Source organism: Aquarana catesbeiana, linkage group LG04 (assembly GCF_042186555.1).
Source record: "Aquarana catesbeiana isolate 2022-GZ linkage group LG04, ASM4218655v1, whole genome shotgun sequence".
In the NCBI taxonomy this organism is placed as follows: Eukaryota; Metazoa; Chordata; class Amphibia; order Anura; family Ranidae; genus Aquarana; species Aquarana catesbeiana.
Genome location: NC_133327.1, coordinates 617,709,520 through 617,718,134, shown reverse-complemented (window position 1 = coordinate 617,718,134; position 8,615 = coordinate 617,709,520). Strand labels below are relative to the sequence as shown.

Below are 8,615 nucleotides of genomic sequence, written 5' to 3'. Positions count from 1 at the left end.
TTGCACTAGAGAATTTTAGAACTTGTAATAATATATTTTGTCTGGGGTTAGGATTTCTCAGGCTATTTCCTCAGATCTTCCTTATTTTACAACATTGTCAACATTGCTTTACTGTTGTATGCCAAACGCAGAAATGTTTTTACTTTCTAGGTTTATGAGTCTCCCGTGAGCCTGGTTTGCACAAGATGTGACTTGTAAAGCAGAGTTACATTCTATGGAGGTAGGGACCGTCATGTACTGTAGGCTCATTTTTCATTATGAAACAGGATACCAATTACAGGTAACAGAAGGCGGAGCCACGCATACTAAGATGATACGTCACGTCTCGTATAAAAGCTGTGTGATTCAGTCATTGTGGAGCAAACACTGGAAAACTCGTTTGGAGCTAACTGAACACCAAAGTACGGAATTCACCAACCAGGTCTGTCCCTTCCTTGGCTCATAATATTTTTTTCTTTTTATTATTGTAGTTTAGTATACTGTTTTTAGAATGGACCTTTTTGTAGTTTGAGTTATTTATGTTTGAGTGTCGTATATTGCTGGTCGTTGATTTGCTCGATTGTATATATTATATTGGAAGATCACATGTTTACTTGTAGTTTTGAACTGAGGCCACTACTTTGGTGAGTAGCGAGACCTCTCCAACGTTACAGAACAAGTCAAGATAAATACGACCAACTACTACTTGACCCGATAAATGGGGAACCTTCATAGATTTTTTTTTTTTTTTTTTATTCAATAGACTTTTATTGGTTTTTCAAAAGTCATTTTCGTTTTCAGAAATGATAAACACGTACAAAATATGGTAGTTGGTCATAATACAGAACATGAGGAACTTGACTTTGTAAAAAAAAAATAAGTCGTCAACAGGAAGATACTTGAACAAAGCACAGATTTATATTTACAATTTAAAAAAAAGATATTTATTTAAATGTAATTCACTTTCATTTGTATTTATTTATTTTTATTTCCAGGGACACCTTGAAACAGTCCCAACATATACGTACTAACTAAATGATAAATTAGCAGTTTTTATTTTTACAACTACCCTTATTTGAACAGTACTAAGGTGGTGTATATATACAGCCAGACTTATTTTTAAATAGAGTACAGAAAGATTAAAACCTACATCTGTCAAGCTCCTGCTGCTGTCTGTGTCCCCTGGGGTAGATTTACACCTCATTTGTAATGTTTGTGACATTAACAATAATTTTGTGCATGTAATGAGAAGCTGAATACTTTATTTCAATGACAGTTGTATGATGGATATCAATGCAGCCGGTGAAGTGTAGACACGGAGCTGACTATGATGAAAATTTGCCTGTTCAGCATTTTTAAATGACGTGTGCAGATTTGTATACGAAGGAGCGATTAGAAACCTTTATTATCAGTTCAGGGTCTTGTTTTATCCTATAGATCTGAGACATAAGGGGGGATTTACTAAAACTGGGTGCACTTAGAATCTGGTGAAGCCGTGCATGGTAGCCAATCAGCTTCTAATTTCAGCTTGTTCAGTTAAGTTTTGACAATAAAACCTGGAAGCTGATTGGTTTCTATGCAGAGCTGCTCCAGATTTTGCACAATATAGTTTTAGTAAATAATCCCCATCATGAAGGTACATTTATAATTATTTTTGGCTGTTTGGTGTGAAGGCTGATTATGACACCACGTGAGTGGTGTGACCGGGTCAATAAGTGCATTGCGGCTTACCTCGCCAAGCTTTCAATTTTGCAACAGTTAAGTGGAAACTATGCGGCTGACTTCCTAAGAAGTAGAATACATTCATTTTGCAAAGTGAATGTTCAAATAGCTTAGTGAATATGGTGAAGCTCCATTCATTGGAGTTGGTTTACTAAAGGCAAATAGGCTACTCACGTTTCAAAGGAATTTTCCCTTAGTTTAGTGAATGAGGTGACCAACCAACATTGACTTCATTGACAACAGTGACTTCCAACATTATTATTATTATACAGGATTTATACACCGCCAACAGTTTACGCAGCCTCGATCATCCAACCAAAAATACATTTTCTTTTCCTTGCACACGATATGGTATTATATGAACATTCATTACGTTCACTAAACTAAGGTAAAATTCCCTTGCAAAATGAACAGCCTGTTTGCTTTTAGTAAATCACATATTGTGCAAGCAGAAGTCTTGTTCTCTTTATTTTCTGTTGCACATGATTGTGAATTCAAAGAGACGATAGCTTCACCTTATTCAGTAAGCGAAGTGAACTCTCTCTACTCTTTTAGTGTATGAACCCAGATTAGGTCCGGCCAAAACAAGCATAAAAAAGGCAAAATTTTCTGGATGAAGGCTTGCGAGTGGGATTTTTACCCATTAAAGTACATATAATTCCTAACTGAATGATATTTAGTTTTCTAAAGCAGTGTATTATAAAGTTACCCTTAAAAACAAAATATTTTTCAACCTATTTTCATCCTTTGTTGCAGTTAAATGCTGTTAATCTTCTGTAGCCTTTTAGCAGCCTCTTCCTATCTACATGCACTCTAGTGATGGCTGAATAGCATTTCTCAGGATGGGTTTCCTGATGGTGACCACAGTGGACCTACCTTACCTGTGCAATGTACATTGGTGCAGCTGTCTCTAGTCTTCATTGAGAGGGCATGCAACAAGGTGACAACACAGGAGGCAATTTGGGAGACAGGGTCAGCGAGTTGTCACCACATAACAGGAAGTGTCTGAGCGAGGGCCTTCATGGCCGGATCACCATGGATTATTTTTTAATGAAAGCTACAGCTTTAAAAATCTGTGAAAAATGCCATGCAATTAATTATTAATTATTAAATCATCGAATATTATATGTGTTGAATACATTCAGGCAGTTATTTAGTGGCAGTAACCAGATCTCATTATATGTTTATTGTAGCTTTTATTGCTGTCTGTATTTAAAGAACTCCACCGTGTAATATCTGCATCTGTAGGACCAGAACCCTTTTTATTAAAAAAAAGTAACTGCTAATAAAGGTTCTCACATGGTCGGACATTGATCGGACATTCCGTCAAAATCCTAGGATTTTTTCCGACGGATGTTGGCTCAAACTTGTCTTGCATACACATGGTCACACAAAGTTGTCGGAAAATCCGATCGTTCTGACTGCGGTGACGTAAAACACGTACGTCGGGACTATAAACGGGGCAGTAGCCAATAGCTTTCATCTCTTTATTTATTCTGAGCATGCGTGGCACTTTGTCCGTCGGATTTGTGTACACACGATCGGAAATTCCGACAACGGATTTTGTTGTCGGAAAATTTTATAGCCTGCTCTCAAACTTTGTGTGTCGGAAAATCCGATGGAAAATGTGTGATAAAGCCTACACACAGTCGGAATTTCCGACAACAAGGTCCTATCACACATTTTCCGTCGGAAAATCCGACCGTGTGTACGGGGCATTACAGTTATTTAATTGTGGAAGGATTTAAAAAAAAGAAAAAAGAAAAAGAAATAAATGTGTAGCTATTCCTCATTATTTATTAGAAACAAATAATAGTAAGTCGGTCATAGGCAGATCAAAATTTTGCCGGTTCAGCAGGAACTGGCCAAGTTTCTATCCATTTATGAGCAGACTGGTTGTACTGAAGTTGATCTATCGATCTACTTCAGTACAACAAGCCTGCTGGGTTTCTTTTGTACGATCACTGCTACAGGCTATAGGAGGTTTCCCCGCAGTCAGAATACAATAGCGCAGTGGGAGGGATTCCCTCATTAATGCTGAATGTGTTGATGGGGAAATTGAGCGATTTTCTTATCTTCAAGGAAAGAAAACTGCATAATGTAATATATATATATATATATATATATATATATATATATATATATATATATTGTATATAATATTATTATTATTTATTTATTTATGTTTCTTTATATAAATACATAGTCCTCAATGTCTCAAAGCCATTTTTTTAAATTTCAGATAGAGTAGAGAAGAATTCAAACTCCTATCAGGTTAATTTTTACTCTGATTGTTCCACTGAGGAGCTTTCCCTTCATTTCCTGTCCTGGAGACACAACAGGAACTGGCAGGAAATCTCTGCAAAGTAAACAGAATTTCTGTTCCAACGGCCACAGGAATAGGTATCCTTACTGGAGGATTTCCTCTCACCTCTTGCTCATATGACAACTGTAAAATTGTGGATTTCCCCAAATTTCACCAGATTTGCTGTATGTGCTTGGGGTAGAAATTCTGCCTCATTTACTCTACTGGTCACACTGTTGTCACCAGGACAGGAAGTAAGGGGAAATTGTCTCAATGACAAAAATAAAAACCTCTCAACTATTAAAAAAATTAAAATAGAAAAAATAATAGTAACTAAATTTAAACAATGGAATACAAGGGAAGGGAACGTGTAGAAATGTTAATTGTGCCTAAACAGTGCCCTGAAAATTATAGCTTTTGTCTCCAATTATTCCTTATAAATAGCACTGCAATTCCGGATATGTGAGTGAGCATAGGCACTCCTGTTCTGCAGCCTAGTAGCTGTATATTTGAAATGTAAGATCTAAAGTAGCCCATAGACGAGTCTGTTTTTTTATTTTTTTTTGTCCAACTAGTGGGTTGAATGAAAAAAACTGACTTGATTCCTCCTCCATCCACACATTCGAGGTGGATGGGGGAATTTCCCCGCTGAGCTATTGTATTGACAATCAACACAGAGCTCTGTACAGAGAGAATCTTGGAGACCTATTAGTAAAAACAGCACATTTTACACACATTACACATAGTAAGGCACACATTTAACCCTTTGATCACCCAAGATGTTAACCCCTTCTCAGCCAGTGTCATTAGTACAGTGACAGTGTATATTATTATCACCGATTACTGTATTAGTGTCACTGGTGATGTCAGTGGCAGTTAGTTAGTTCCCCCCAGTGTCAGCTAGTGTCAGATTTTCCGTCGCACTATTGCAGTCCCATTATAATTTGCTGATCACTGCCATTAGTAGTATAAAAATAAATAAAATATAAATAAAATAAAAATTCCAGTATATATACCATATTTTGTGGGCACTTTAACTTTCAAGCAAACCAGTAAATATACACGTATTGGGATTTTTTTAATCAAAGACATGTAGCAGAATACATTTTGGCCTAAATTTATGAAGAAATTTGGATTTTTTATTGGATTTGTTTTATAGCATAAGTTAAAAATTATTGTTTTTTTTTTTAATTTTTTGATCTTTTGCCATTTATATCTGAAAAAAAAAACCCAGCGGTGATCAAATACCACCAAACGAAAGCTCTATTTGTGTGGAAAACAATGATATACATTTTGCTTGAGCAGTTAAAGTAGCACAGTGCTGAATAGCGAAAAAAATTAAAATGGCCTGGTCATGAAGGCGCAAGGCCTTCCGGAGGTCAAGTGCACCTACCATGAGATAGTAAGGACTGAGCATTGTTGGCCTCCTTTTAAAAACACTGGGTGCCTGGCCATGTCTGTTATTAGTCCTGTTTGGTCACAGACCTGATACAAGCATGGTAGATTATCTGTACCCAGCAGGTGACTGGAGTCATTTTAATAAAGTTTGCTGTATTAGTAACATAGTTTTGTTTTTGTGCCACATATGTGTCACTGACAGCGAGGGAAATGTGACCGATCGATGTTGGCAGAGGGAGTGAAGTCCAGAGAGAGGAGCGGGTGTGGCGGTAATCTTTGTTAAATTTAGAAGTGAGATGGTGAAAGCCAAAAAAGGTAGAAGGAGAGGATTATGGGAGTGGAGGAAATTGTGAGTAAATGGAGAGGACACAGCAGGCGAGGCCATGTGAGGGGCAATGCCCGAGGAAATCAATCAGGGTTGGATTTAGTATTAGCACAGCATGCTTATGCCTATAGGCGGCAGTGGGAACTAGGTAGCTTTCCATTGTGTATTTAGTGGGAACATCATTTCACTACCGTCGTCAGCAGCAGGGCTTTTTTCAGCAGGAACGCGGACGAATGCAGTTCCGGCACCTACAGTACTGAATGTATGTACTGTATTGGCAATAGTTGCTGGGGTGTGCTCAAGTGTCTACTGATACTGACTGCTGGGGGATCTATTGTAGCTGGAGGGGATCTATTTTTGCAGGGACTGGGGGGTCTATTGTTACTGGTGGGGGAACTATTGCTGCCAGGTGCTGATCTTTTGTTGCTGGGGCTCAGTTGTTGCTGGGAGAGATCTACTGTTGAGGGGATCTGTTTTAGCTGGCTGCTGGAGGGTCTATTGGTGCTGGCTGTGGGGAGATCTGTCATTGCTGGGGGGGGGGGGTCTATTGTTGTTGTCAGTGTACTTTATTGTGGGTGGTCCATTGTTTTTTGGGGGATCTATTGTTGCTGTGGGTCTATTGTTGTTGCTGGCTGCAGGGGATCTATTATACTCCTTTTTTTGTTATCATTAATGAATTCCATACAAATTACATGGCACCAAAAAATTATACTTGGTTCTGTATTCTCTATAAAGAGCAATACTGGGAGGTGGGCAAGGGGTGGAACCAAGGAATAATGCTCGAAGATTCATAGAAAAAAAGGCCTGGTCAGCAATATACAGTTATCTCATGTTTGCCTGTTTATACATTGTTATTAGTGTTGTCCCTATACTAGCCAATACCGTACCGAGTATTTGCAGAAGTACTTGCACTCGTGCAAATGCTCCCGATGCCTAGTCCGATACCTGGACACTCAGGAACAATCGGTGCGGCGGCAGGGGAGTTATAATCACCGATCTCCCTGTGTGACTTTCAATAAAGCAGCTGACAGCGGCTTCTCCCCCTCTCCCCTCCGCGGCTTTCAGCTGCTTTATTGAAAGCCAGACAGGGAGTTTGTGATTATAACTCCCCCTGCCGCCACACTGATTGTTCCTGAGTGTCTCCTGTATCCTCCTCTGGCTCCCCTCTGTGTCCTCCAATATGCTCCTCCTTTGGCTCCTCTGGTCCACCCCACCCTGTCCTCCTCCGGTCCCCCTCTGTGTGCTTCTCCAATCCCCCCCTGTCCTCCTCTGGTCCCCTTCTGTGTGCTCCACCGCCCCCCCTCCTTCTCCTCTGCTCCCCCTCTGTGTGCTTCTCCGGTCCCCCCCGTCCTTCTCCGTACCCCCCACAATCTTTTAGGATGGAGAGCAGAGGAAGGAGCCGGCAAATATGTAATTTACCGGCTGTCTCGTGTCCATTCATCTTCAGTGCAGCTGGGGCTGCTGAGAAAGGGACTGGGGAATCTCTATCCTCAGTCCCTTTCCCTGTCTCAAAGGTTTTAGACCCCTGACATCTCGCCAAAGCCCCCCTAACCCCCCCAACAGGGTTGAATAAAATATAAATAAATAGATTTTAAAAAAGGAAACGTAATAAATAAATATTCCAAAGTAAAATTGTAAAAATAATAAAATAAAGCAAAAGCAGAAAAAGAAAGTGTTGTAAAAAAAAAAATATATATATATATATATATATATATATATATATATAATGTAAAAATTAATAAGAAAGATAAAATGTAAAAAAATTAAATTGTAAAAAAAAAAAAAAAGCTACTGACACAGTCCACGCCTCATAAGTGCCACCTATCAGTGCCCATCAGTGCTGCATATTAGTGCCACTGTCACATGACATTAAAAAAAAAGTATCGTTAATCGGTATCGGTGAGTACTTGAAAAAAAAAAGTATCGGTGCTTGTACTCAGTATCGGGACAACTATAATTGTTACCAATTGTTACTAATACCATATTATATCAAAGTGTATCTACACCCAAGAAGAAAAATGTAAAATATCGCAGCTTAGATATGGTGGCTGCAACAACACACTTTAGGTGACAACTCACTGTACTGTATCTGTGGTGGAACAGTGTTGTCATTCTAGCACAGGGCTACAGAACACATACCACTCCTAATTTCCAGAACATAGGTGGGAGGTGTTCTATACTTCACAGAGAGAGATGGGAACAGTGTAAGACTACTTGCTCACTAGGCTTTCAGCCCGTGTGCAGCCAATCCTGGCTAGAGTGTGCCCAGGAGGCATAAGTGTGGAGTCCAGACCCAAGGTCCATGGCAGCCTGAAATATACTGCAGCTGGACAGGGCTAAATGCTGTACCAAGTGGTACTCACATTTGGAGCTCTATGCATTCAGGGCAGAGACATAACTAGAACCATGAAACGCCCCCCTGACTGCCGGGGCACTTTCCATCAGTCCCAGACCCTTTCCCCTGGTCTGGATTTGAGTGCCATAGACTGCAATGTTAAATCACAAAAGTCACATGAAAGACGCAAAGTAATCACAACCAGGTTCCAAGGAAATCACATGCAAGTCACAAGCAAGAGGCATGGCTTTGGGGTCGCAGCAGTGTGAACCTCTGACATCTTGGGGCCTCTCGGAATGCCAGGGCCCACTTGCAAGTGCGACCTTTGTGACCCTGGTAGTTCCACCACTGATTCAGGAATGTATGCCTAAAGTGCAAACTATGTCCCTGAATGCATACAGAACTGAATGCCAGTACTAGTGTAATTCAGCTTAATTTTTGCCAAAATGTTGGCAAAATGAAAATGCTCAATCACGCTTATCCCTACTCCCCCCCCCCCATCTTCATTCACTGAAACTTAGGCGCTCGGCCAATGTTTTGGGTTAAAAAGC

At 39.8% G+C, this 8,615-nt stretch overlaps 1 protein-coding gene across 1 annotated transcript in view; it reads left to right on the top strand.

Moving 5' to 3' along the window:
* The first annotated feature begins 321 nt into the window (after positions 1-321).
* The window catches only part of CAPN14 (calpain 14), a 64,257-nt gene continuing 55,963 nt past the window's right edge, over positions 322-8,615 (top strand). The window contains exon 1 of the mRNA XM_073628287.1: positions 322-421. The gene's annotated coding sequence lies outside the window, so the exon portion shown is untranslated. The remainder of the gene's footprint in view (positions 422-8,615) is intronic.